This window comes from Salvelinus namaycush, chromosome 24, assembly GCF_016432855.1.
Source record: "Salvelinus namaycush isolate Seneca chromosome 24, SaNama_1.0, whole genome shotgun sequence".
Lineage (NCBI taxonomy): Eukaryota > Metazoa > Chordata > Actinopteri > Salmoniformes > Salmonidae > Salvelinus > Salvelinus namaycush.
In genome coordinates, this window is record NC_052330.1 from 14,376,179 (window position 1) to 14,388,721 (window position 12,543).

A 12,543-nucleotide genomic window follows, 5' to 3' on the forward strand; every position below is an offset into this window, starting at 1 on the left:
CTGACTTTGTTTCGATCTAAAGAAAAAGAGTGATGTGCAATATTAGGAACAAATGTAAGGATTCTGCAGTGTGTAGAATATTGAAAACACTCCTAACGTTTTGAGAGAAATTGCCTGTCAGGAGGCCGACTCCAGTGATTCTTCATCTAAAGGCAGAGATGACTGTTCTGTTCCTATAAATTAGCTTTTCACCTAACGCACAAGCAGGTTCATCTCTCAAGGTTATGTACCCTGGGTTCATTTCCATTCCTCTCCGGGTGAGAAAACTCTCACTTTTCTCTGATCAGCTCGTGGGAGCTTCTCTGTCCACCTGTGTGCCTTTGGTTATCAAACAATCCCTGGAACTCATTCAATGTAATGTGACATAATTACAGAGCGGAACTATATGCATGTACAGGGTGTCTTTAATTGCAGGTATTTTATTGTGCTAAATAAGGTACAATAGCTGTAACATAATAGCCTTCATTTTCAATACCAATATTATCAAACCAAATAGTATGTGCTCATGTGCATAATGACATAATGAATAAAACATGTAGATTTCTCAGTGCTATTCCTTATCAGCAGCACATTTTCAAATGAATTCATGTCAACATTTATTAAAACCATTCAAATATAAAAATGTCTCTTTTCATAATATCTTCAACCAATGTAAAATAAGATGAAAAATATTTGGAAAAGTGTAAACATCTCGACGCAGTAGCCTATATCTATCCACTAGAGATAGGCCACTGCCAAGTTGCAAGATCATCAATAAATGTCATTCAAATGACAGCCTTTCTCTGTGGTGATATGAAAATATGAGAGACAGAAGCTATTGGTTGCTGGTTAGAGGTATGGGTGAATTCCCTGGTCTCTCCAGTTCTTTGACCTCCAGGTCTGTTTGAGGCTCTGACCCTTAACCCTTGACATCCAGTCTCAGGGGCAGAGGCGGAAGCGGGCCAGTATGAGCAGATGGTCAGAGGAGTTGTGCTCGAGGTCTGTCCCACCAGGACCAGTCTGGCCAGCAGCTGCAGCCTTCGCCTGGGCAATGGGCCCTCTGGGAGTAACATACAACAGGCATGGTTAAAGCCCTGACGTTTCCCTAATGATGTGATCTTAGTGAAGAAAAACGCAGGGTCCTAGTCATGGTTACATAATTGCAGCCTGGGAGACTAATCACCTCCACAGCTCACTGCACTGCAGCAAAGCAGACTGCAGCATCTGTAGAGTTCACATTACAAGAACCACCTTATCATAAATAATATTTTGGATTGTCAGATCCCACTCTGCTTTAAAGTATAAAAATCTACCAACAAATCCTGTGTTGTATGTAGTGTACAGTACCAGTCAAGTTTGGACACACCTACTCATTCAATGGCCTTTCTTTATTTTGACTATTTTCTACATTGTAGAAGAGTAGTGAAGACATCAACACAATTAAATAACACAAATGGAATCATGTAGTAAAAAGTGTTTGAGATTCTTCAAAGTAGCCACCCTTTGCATTGATGACAGCTTTGCACACTCTTGGCATTCTCTCAACCAGTTTCACCTGGAAAGCTTTTCCAACAGTCTTGAAGGAGTTCCCACATATGCTGAGCACTTGTTGGCTGCTTTTCCTTCATTCTGTGGTCCAACTCATCCCAAACCATCTCAATTGGGTTGAGGCCGGGTGATTGTGGAGGTCAGGTAATCTGATGCAGCACTCCATCCCTCTTCTTGGTCAAAAAGCCCCTACACAGCCTGAAGGTGTATTGGGTCATTGTCCTGTTGAAAAAGCAAATATAGTCCCACTAAGCGCAAACCAGATGCGATGGCGTATTGCTGCAGAATGCTGTGGTAGCCATGCTGGTTAAGTGTGCCTTGAATTCTAAATAAATCACAGTGTCACCAGCAGAGCACCCCCACATCATTACACCTTCTCCTCCATGCTTCACAGTGGGAACTACACATGCAGAGATCATCCATTCAAATAAAATAAAATGTTATTGGTCACATACACATGGTTAGCAGATGTTAATGCGAGAGTAGCGAAATGCTTGTGCTTCTAGTTCCGGCAATGCAGTAATATCTAACAAGTAATCAAACAATTTCACAACAACTACCTTATACACACAAGTGTAAAGGAATGAATAAGAATATGTACATATAAATATATGGATGAACGATGGCCGAACGGCATAGGCAAGATGCAGTAGATGGTATAGAGTACAGTATATACATATGAGATGAGTAATGTAGGGTATGTAAACATTATATAAAGTGGCATTGTTTAAAGTGACTAGTGATACATTTATTACATCCAATTTTTCTGTCTCACAAAGACACGGCGGTTGGAACCAAAAATCTCAAATTTGGACTCATCAGACCAAAGGACAGATTTCCACCGGTCTAATGTCCATTGCTCGTGTTTCTTGGCCCAAGCAAGTCTCTTCTTCTTATTGGTTTCCTTTAGTAGTGGTTTCTTTGCAGCAATTCGACAATGAAGGCCTGATTCATGCAGTCTCCAGGTGGTGATCTCAGGCCTGCCGTCCTCTGTCAGGTAGTGGGAGTAGGTTGACGTCAGCCTCAGACTGTGCTCTATACTGGGTCTGGACTCACTGGTGGGACATGGGGAGGGGGAGAGACACACTGTCACACAGGGCACAAGCTTAACTTCAAATGTTAATTAACGCAGACAGATGCTCCTTGAAGTTGGAGCACTGCAATGACTGCACTGGACAAACAATGATGATTATCCAGGGACTTGTCACTTCTCCCTATGAGCAGTTCCACTCGCTTCACGTTAATATTGTATGGGAAGGATTTGTCAACTCTTGTCTCCTCTTCTCTCCAATGCATACAAACAGAGACGGCGAGAGAGTGATGAGTGGATGCATCCGATGTGCAGACGCTGATCAAAACAAATTAGAGCTGCGTCGAGCGGCACAGACACTCAACTGAGAATTCGTAGACGATCGGGGGGAAAAAACACTTCCCTACATTCTGCAAGCAAACGTGCAATCCTTGGAGAATAAAATCAACGAGTTACGTGGAAGATTAAACTACTAACGGGACATTAAAAACTGTAACATCTTATGCTTCACGGAGTCAAGGCTGAACGACGACAATATCAACATTCAGCTGGCTGGTTATATGATGTACCGGTAGGATAGATCAGTGGTGTCTGGTAAGACAAGGGGCGGCGGACTATGTATTTTTGTAAATAACAGTTGGTGCACGATATCTAAGGAAGTCTCGAGGTTTTGCTCGCCTGAGGTAGAATATCTCATGATAAGCTGTAGACCACACTACCTACCGAGAGAGTATTCATCTGTATTCTTTGTAGCTGTTTACATACCACCACAGTCAGAGGCAGGCACTAAGACAGCATTGAATGAGCTGTATTCCACCATAAGCAAACAAGGAATCGCTCACCCAGAGGCGGCGCTCCTAGTAGCCAGGGACTTTAATGCAGGGAAACTTAAATTAGTTTTAACAAATTTCTATCAGCATGTTAAATGTGCAATAATTCTATCCTCCTGATTCCTGCTTACAAGCAAAAATTCAAGCAGGAAGCACCAGTGACTAGATCAATAAAAAAGTGGTCAGGTGAAGCAGATGCTAAGCTACAGGACTGTTTTGCTAGCACAGACTGGAATACGTTCCGTGATTCCTCCGATGGCATTGAGGAGTACACCACATCAGTCATTGGCTTCATCAATAAGTGCATCGAGGACGTCGTCCCCACAGTGACCGTACGTACATACCCCAACTAGAAGCCATGGATTACAGGCAACATCCGGACTGAGCTAAAGGCTAGAGCTGCCGCTTTCAAGGAGCGGGACTCTAACCCGGAAGCTTATAAGAAATCCCGCTATGCCCGCCGACAAACCATCAAACAGGCAAAGCGTCAACATAGAACTAAGATCGAATCATACTACACCGGCTCTGGCGCTCGCGGATGTGGCAGGGCTTGCAAACCATTACAGACTACAAAGGGAAGCACAGCTGAGAGCTGCCCAGTGAAACGAGCCTATCAGACAAGCTAACTACTTCTATGCTCGCTTCGAGGCAAATAACACTGAAACATGCATGAGAGCACCAGCTGTTCCGGAAGACTGTGTGATCACGCTCTCCGCAGAAGATGTGAGTAAGACCTTTAAACAGGTCAACATTCACAAGGCTGCAGGGCCAGACGGATTACCAGGACGTGCACTGTGAGCATGCGCTGACCAACTGGCAAGTGTCTTCACTGACATTTTCAACCTCTCCCTGTTCGAGTCTGTAATACCAACATGTTTCAAGCAGACCACCATAGTGCCTGTGTCCAAGAACACTAAGGTAACCTGCCTAAATGACTACCGACCCGTAGCACTCACGTCTGTAGCCATGAAGTGCTTTGAAAGGCTGGTCATGGCTCACATCAACACCATCATCCCAGAAACCCTAAACCCACTCCAATTTCCATACCGCCCCAACAGATCCACAGATGATGCAATCTCTATTGCACACCACACTGCTCTTTCACACCTGGACAAAAAGAACACCTATGTGAGAATGCTATTCATTGACTACAGCTCAGCATTCAACACCATAGTGCCCTCAAAGCTCATCAATAAGCTAAGGACCCTGGGACTAAACAACTCCCTCTGCAACTGGATCCTGGACTTCCTGACGGGCCGCCCCCCAGGTGGTAAGGATAGGTAACAACACATCCGCAATGCTGATCCTCAACACAGGGGCCCCTCAGGGGTGTGTGCTCAGTCCCCTCCTATACTCCCTGTTCACTCATGACTGCACGGCCAGGCATGACTCCAACACCATCATTAAATTTGCCGATGACACAACAGTGGTAGGCCTGAACACCCGACAACAATGAGACAGCCTATAGGGAGGAGGTCAGAGACCTGGCCGTGTGATGCCAGGACAACAACCTCTCCCTCAACGTGATCAAGACAAAGGAGATGATTGTGGACTACAGGAAAAAGAGGACCGAGCATGGCCCCATTTTCATCGACAGGGCTGCAGTGGAGCAGGTTGAAAGCTTTAAGTTCCTTGGTGTCCACATCACCAACAAACTAACATGGTCCAAGCACACCAAGACAGTCGTGAAGAGGGCACGACAAAACCTATTCCCCCTCAGGAGACTGAAAAGATTTGGCATGGGTCCTCAGATCCTCAAAAGGTTCTACAGCTGCACCATCAAAAGTATCCTGACTGGTTGCGTCACTGCCTAGTATGGCAACTGCTCGGCCTCCGACAGCAATGCACTACAGAGGGTAGTGCGAACGGCCCAGTACATCTGGGGCCAAGCTTCCTGCCATCCAGGACCTCTATACCAGGCGGTGTCAGAGGAAGGCCCTAAAAATTGTCAAAGACTCCAGCCACCCTAGTCATAGACTGTTCTCTCTGCTACCGCACGGCAAGCGGTACCGGAGCGCCAAGTCTAGGTCCAAGAGGCTTCTTTACAGCTTCTACCCCCAAGCCATAAGACTCATGAACATATTGTTGAATGGCTACCCAGACTATTTGCATTGCCCCCCCCCCCCCCTCTTTACACCACTGCTACTCTCTGTTGTCATCTATGCATAGTCACTTTAATAACTCTACCTACGTGTACATACTACCTCAACTAACCGGTGCCCCCGCACATTGACTCTGTATCGGTACCCCCCTGTATATAGTCTCGTTATTGTTATTTTACTGCTGCTCTTTAATTACCTGTTACTTTTATCACTTATTATTATCTTATTTTTTTTCAACTGCATTGTTGGTTAGGGGCTTGTAAGTAAGCATTTCACTGTAAGGTCTACACCTGTTGTATTTGGCGCATGTGACTAATACAATTTGATTTGAAAAGCATTAATATTGAAGGTCTGCTGTGAGTCAGAGGAGCTACAGCTGGTGCAGTACCTGACAGGACCAGATCTCCTACAGTTACCTGACAGAACTAACTGACTATAGGGATCACAGGCACTGTCTGTCTCAACTAAATGATTATTTAACCCTGAAATGCAACCGGGGCTAACTGACCTGTTCATAGTTGCCATAGCTTGTGCTTCAAAGTCCTGTACAGACAGGTTGGAGATACACCCATCAACATCTGGGAGGAGAGAAGAGTATTAACATCACATACAGATCAGAGGAAAGACGGGTGTATTTCCTCAGTGTTGGTAATAGCCTAAAGCTGTTCACTGAGAGAGTGTGGGATAAAAGAGAGAGGGTTGGATGATGGGTTACCTGTAGGCGGTAACAGAGTGCGGGAAACATTCTGTTGCTTCACACAGTTTTGTCTAGCATTGTAAAGCAGCTTGCTGTACACTGTTAATTTCACTATCTATTCTTTACTACCTATTGCATCTTAGCCGCTCTGTCACTGTTCATCCATATATTTGATACTTATATATTCTAATCCCATTCCTTTACTAGATTGTGTGTATTAGGTTTTGTCGTGGAATTTGTTAGATATTAGGTTTTGTTGTGGAATTGTTAGATATTACCTGTTAGATACTGCTGCACTGTCGGATCTAGAAGCATAAGCATTTCACTACACTCGCAATAACATCTTCTAACCATGTGACCAACTTTTATGTGACCAATAAAAGTTGATTTGATGGCAAAGACAGGGCATTCAACCCAGATTGAAAATGAACTACAAATACTGCAGAAAGATGACGATTGACAGAGAGGAGCTCAACGAACATTCTATAACAGCCCAATTTTTAAATCAGGACTCCCGAAATATAATGTTCCTTCTGTAGTAATCAGCTTCAGCCACATAGCTTATTATCCCACTGCAGATTAAGGCTGGGCATGTCGATGATGAAGCCCTCACCTCGCGTATGGGAATGCCGTCGTACTCCAGGCTACTCTCCCTAACAAATTTGTACAGAGGGGACACAGAGTTAAAGTCCCCATAGAGGACGATGGGACAAGAGCTGCTGTCATAGAGGCGGGACACTGTTCTGATTTCTGCAAGCAGCATAGCCAGCTGGGCCAGCTTAATGTCCCCATGCCCAGGGTTTTAAAGGAGGTGTGTGTTGGCCACACACACACAGGCCTCTGGGCTGAAGGGTCCCGTGGGACGCAGTAACAGCACCAAGCCCAGGTTGTCCCGGTCTAGCAGGGGGATGCCCAGGCGGAAGTACTTCACTGGATGACTGGACAGCAGGGAGAAGCAGTCCTTCTTATAGACCCCCGCACAGCCACCAGGCTTGCCTGTCCTCTACTTGTACTCCCACTGGTAACCTGGGGAAGGGAATGGGGGGGGGGGGGGGGAACAACACAACATCAAAGGAAATGTGACATTTCTCATAAACTGTGGGGGAAAATGTACAAAATTTCAATATTTTTGAAAGTGAAGAAAGTGAAACAGGAAAACCAAGTGGTTTAAGAAATACATTCTATGCCTGTGGCTCCCTCTAGTGGTAATGTTACACGTGCGCTCCAATGGCAATATCTCTTGCTTCTTTACGCAGGCGGATACAAGATTTTCAGTTTAAAACAGGCTGAGTTTACAGCTCAAATGAATAGGCCTGGTCTTAATGAATCTCCCATGGGCAGACTCTGCATGTAGACCAATAACGAGGAGTATTAGTTCCATGTAAGGGGCTTTCGTCACTGGTTATTTGGATGTATCAGGATCGGGCTAAACCAGTGCTTTCACTGCTTCACCTCGAGTGCCCACACCGATCGGGGTGTGGGGATTAAGTCTTAACCCTTTACACGCATACCTGTATACACTATAATTGACGTCAGAGCTCAGGCTACGCGCATCACAGTGCTATATTGGTTTTGACTGACAGCAGTTCTGAACTTGATCACCACACGCGACAAGTAGTTGCCCCCATACCTCCCGCTAATTGGGCAACTTTAGCAAATATGTTGTTGTGCGGGAGATGCCGTAAATTAAGATGACTCAATGTATTTTGAAAGATGAGACGTTTAAAACGATAATAAATACTGCTTTGATGTCATACAAGCAAGTCAAATACCCTTGAGTCCAAATGTGCACTTAACATTTCCATATCATAAAACTCATGGCGTGGCAGGTAGCTTACGGGTTAAGAGAAAGGTCCCTGGTTCAAATCCCCGAACCGACTAGGTGAAAAACATCTGTCGATTGATCCTGTAAGTTGCTCTGGATAAGAACTTCTGCTAAACAACTAAAAGGTTACGTAAACAACAACTGTAATTGTGTGCCTGCAGGGTTGTGTTCCAAACAACTTGCTCTAGTTCCTCAACGGCACAGCTAAGAGAGCTCAAAGAAGTACCTTATAGCTGAAGACTCTTCTTTGAGTCATAAAAGTGCATTGAAATTACTTAGGAACCGTGCACAGTTTGGAGAGGAGTATGGAGACACCTAGTCTTTTCACTCAAACCCTTGTCATTTTTTTGTCTTATGTTGCACCTACTCCACATTTTACTGAATGTGTCCAGAGTATTTTCAGATTTCGTTATCAACAAAATGCTGTGAAAAGTACAGTAAATGTAAAATGCACATAAAATCAACAATGCAATGTTTGGATGAAGTCTAGTGTCAGGTGAAATGTAGTCATTTCCTAAACATCAGACTGTTACAAACTCTCCCTCAACGTGATCAACACAAAGGAGATGATTGTGGACTACAGGAAAAGTAGGACCGAGCACGCCCCCATTCTCATCGACGGGGCTGTAGTGGAGCAGGTTGAGAGCTTCAAGTTCCTTGGTGTCCACATAACCAACAAACTATCATGGTCCAAACACACGAAGACAAAGCCTATTCCCCTTCAGGAGACTGAACAGATTTGGCATGTGTCCTCAGATCCTCAAACAGTTCTACAGCTGCACCAAAGAGCATCCTGACTGGTTGGATTACCGTCTGGTATGGCAACTGCTTGGCCTCCGACCGCAAGGCACTACAGAGGGTAGTGCGAACAGCCCAGTACATCACTGGGGCCAAGCTTCCTGCCATCCAGAACCTCTACACCAGGCGGTATCAGAGAAAAGCCCAAAAAATGACCAAAGACTCCAGCCTCCCTTGTCATAGGCTGTTCTCTCTGCTACAGCACGGCAAGCGGTACCAGAGCACAAAGTCTAGGTCCAAGAGGCTTCTAAACAGCTTCTACCCCTAAGCCATAAGACTCCTGAACAGCTAATTAAATGGCTACCCTGACTATTTGCATTGCCCGCCCCCATTTTTACGCTGCTGCTCGTCTCTGTTTATTATCCATGCATAGTCACTTTATCTACCAAAATGTACATATTACCTCAATTACCTCGACTAACCTGTGCCACCGCACACTGACTCTGTACCGGTACCCCCTGTATATACTGTAGCCTCGCTACTGTTATTATATTTTTGCCCCTTAATTCTTTTTTATTTTCTATTTTTCTAATTTATTTATTTTTTACTTCAGTTTATTTTAGTAAATACTTTCTTCACACTTATTTTCTTAAAATGTCATTGTTTGTAAGGTCTACACCTGTTGTATTCAGCGCATGTGACAAATAACATTTGATTTGATGGTTACTCTGTAGATATGTATCTGAAAGAAGTCGCTATGAAAAAGACGCAACAGTTTCTACAAGGCAGAATGTTGAATAAAATCAGATTTACATTTACTTTACCGGTTGTACATGCTGTTGGTCTTTTTGGCAGTAGGCGATGGAGATGGAGAACTTTTTGCAGCACTGGTAGATTATGTCGTTTGCGTTCTCAATCTGTTGACGTATTTCACGTAAAGCACAATATGTAAATATTAGCCGAATGTACTTGGCCGAAGAACGTTTCCTCACAATAAGCCGGAAGTGTTAGCCATCTCTTTCTTCTTCCTATTCGATGAGGTTTAATGGCGGATGGCATCCAATAAATGTTGCATTACCGCCACCTACTAGTCTGGAGTCCAAATCCCTTATAAATAAAATAAAAATAAACAAATACTCTGCCATCTAACACTACACTCACACAACAAAATTAACAAATAAAAATAATAAGAACAACACCACCCTACTCCACTATTTAAATATATTTCATCCTACCTCAGGCCAACAACCTGAAAGAATGTGACACCACCACTTAACACACTCTGTAACTCCTGATGTCAAGTCTCGCACACCCAAATACCTCTCTGCAGCTGCCACTACAACCTCAATTTTATGTGACGTTCCATCCCTGCAGTACAGTTGATAACCATTGCTATAAATGTCCAAACATATTGAAACATACAGTTGAAGTCAGAAGATTACATACACCTTAGCCAAATACATTTAAACTCAGTTTTTCACAATTCCTGACATTTAATCCTTGTAAAAATTCCCAGTCTTAGGTCAGTTAGGATCACCACTTTATTTTAAGAATGTGAAATGTCAGAATAATAGTAGAGAGAATTATTTATTTCAGCTTTTCTTTATTTCATCACATTCCCAGTGGGTCAGAAGTTTACATACACTCAATTAGTATTTGGTAGCATTGCTTTTAAATTGTTTAACTTGGGTCAAACGTTTCAGGTAGCTTTCCACAAGCTTCCTACAATAAGTTGGGTGAATTTCGGCCCATTCCTCCTGACAGAGCTGGTGTAACTGAGTCAGGTTTGTAGGCCTCTTTGCTCCCACACGCTTTTTCAGTTCTGCAGACACATTTTCTATGGGATTGAGGTCAGGGCTTTGTGATGGCCACTCCAATACCTTGACTTTGTTGTCCTTAAGCCATTTTGCCACAACTTTGGAAGTATGCTTGGGGTCATTGTCCATTTGGAAGACCCATTTGCTACCAAGCTTTAACTTCCTGACTGATGTCTTGAGATGTTGCTTCAATATATCCACATAATTTCCCCTCCTCATGATGCCATCTATTTTGTGAAGTGCACCAGTCCCTCCTGCAGCAAAAGCACCCCCACAACATGATGCTGCCAACCCCGTGCTTCACGGTTGGGATGGTGTTCTTCGGCTTGCAAGCCTCCCCCTTTTTCCTCCAAATATAATGATGGTCATTATGTTCAAACAGTTCTATTTTTGTTTCATCAGACCAGAGGACATTTCTCCAAAAAGTACAATCTTTGTCCCCATGTGCAATTGCAAACTGTAGTCTGGCTTTTTTATGGCGGTTTTGGAGAAGTGGCTTCTTCCTTGCTGAGCGGCCTTTCAGGTTATGTCGATATAGGACTCGTTTTACTGTGGATATAGATACTTTTGTACCTGTTTCCTCCAGTATCTTCAGAAGGTCCTTTGCTGTTGTTCTGGGATTGATTTGCACTTTTCACACCAAAGTACGTTCATCTCTAGGAGACAGAGCGCGTCTCCTTCCTGAGCGGTATGACGGCTGCGTGGTCCCGTGATGTTTATACTTGCGTACTATTGTTTGTACAGATGAACGTGGTACCTTCAGACGTTTTTGAAGTTGCTCCCAAGGATGAACCAGACTTGTGGAGGTCTACAATTTTTTTGGCAGATTTCTTTTGATTTTCTCATCATGTCAAGCAAATAGGCACTGAGTTTGAAGGTAGGCCTTGAAATATATCCACAGGTACACCTCCAATTGACTCAAATTATGTCAATTAGCCTATCAGAAGCTTCTAAAGACATGACATCATTTTCTGGAATTTTCCAAGCTGTTTAAAGGCACAGTCAACTTAGTGTATGTAAACTTCTGACCCACTGGAATTGTGATACAGTGATTTATAAGTGAAATAATCTGTCTGCAAACAATTGTTGGAAAAATTACTTGTGTCATGCACAAAGTAGATGTCCTAACCGACTTGCCAAAACTATAGTTTTTTTAACAAGACATTTGTGGAGTGGTTGAAAAACAAGTTTTAATGACTCCAACCTAAGTGTATGTAAACTTCCGGCTTCAACTGTATATCACTTGTTGGCCTATCCCTCTGTACTGGTACATATCTACTACTCACATCACTCCTCTCAGGATCCCTCCACCTTGCCCCATCTTCCTCTACTTTCTTCACTGCCTCAGCATATGACAACTTCTGCACTACTCTAACCCTTGAAACCTCACCCTGCCTCTCTTGCACTGGACATTAATGATCCCCACGGGCACCCCTTCAATTAACACATACCACTACTTTCCCCAGTGCTGCATATTCCGTTGTCTCATGCCCTTCTGCACACTTCTCACACCTAGGAACCTCCCTCCTAACAACACACTGCTGCCACATGCCCATAAGCTTGACACCTGTAACAACGTAACGTATTCGGCACAAAAGCTTGTACATGTTAACTTACATATCCTAACATCACTTTGTCGGGCAAAGACTCAACATCAAAACTCAAAAGAACAGACAATGACTCTTCTGTTTCACCACTCATGCCTGTGTTGCACCAAATGACGAGCATCACAAACACCGTGAATCTTCCCCTTCAGTTGGTCAACTTTTATATTTACTGCTACCCCAGTAATCACTCCTTTAAAACCTCTTAAGGATTGGACACTTTTTTTTCAATTTTCGCCTAAAATGACATACACAAATCTAACTGCCTGTAGCTCAGGCCCTGAAGCAAGGATATGCATTGGTACCATTTGAAAGGAAACACTTTGAAGTTTGTGGAAATGTGAAAGGAATGTAGGAGAATATAACACATTAG

The 12,543-nt window shown here is 43.6% G+C and overlaps 2 long non-coding RNA genes across 3 annotated transcripts; both read right to left on the minus strand.

Annotated features, from left to right (window-relative positions):
- Window positions 1-396: 396 nt before the first annotated feature.
- LOC120019473 lies at window positions 397-1,576 on the minus strand. The gene is made up of 2 exons (XR_005472334.1): window positions 1,535-1,576; window positions 397-1,039 (listed from the first exon to the last, which is right to left on the minus strand). It is a non-coding gene; the product is annotated as an uncharacterized LOC120019473 (long non-coding RNA).
- Window positions 1,577-2,395: 819 nt separating this feature from the next.
- Window positions 2,396-9,729, minus strand: LOC120019472. 2 transcript variants are annotated; one of them, XR_005472332.1, is made up of 4 exons: window positions 9,574-9,729; window positions 6,800-7,212; window positions 5,998-6,067; window positions 2,396-2,582 (listed from the first exon to the last, which is right to left on the minus strand). It is a non-coding gene; the product is annotated as an uncharacterized LOC120019472 (long non-coding RNA). The 2 variants fall into 2 exon arrangements; XR_005472333.1 differs by having other exon boundaries at window positions 9,563-9,729.
- Window positions 9,730-12,543: the final 2,814 nt, after the last annotated feature.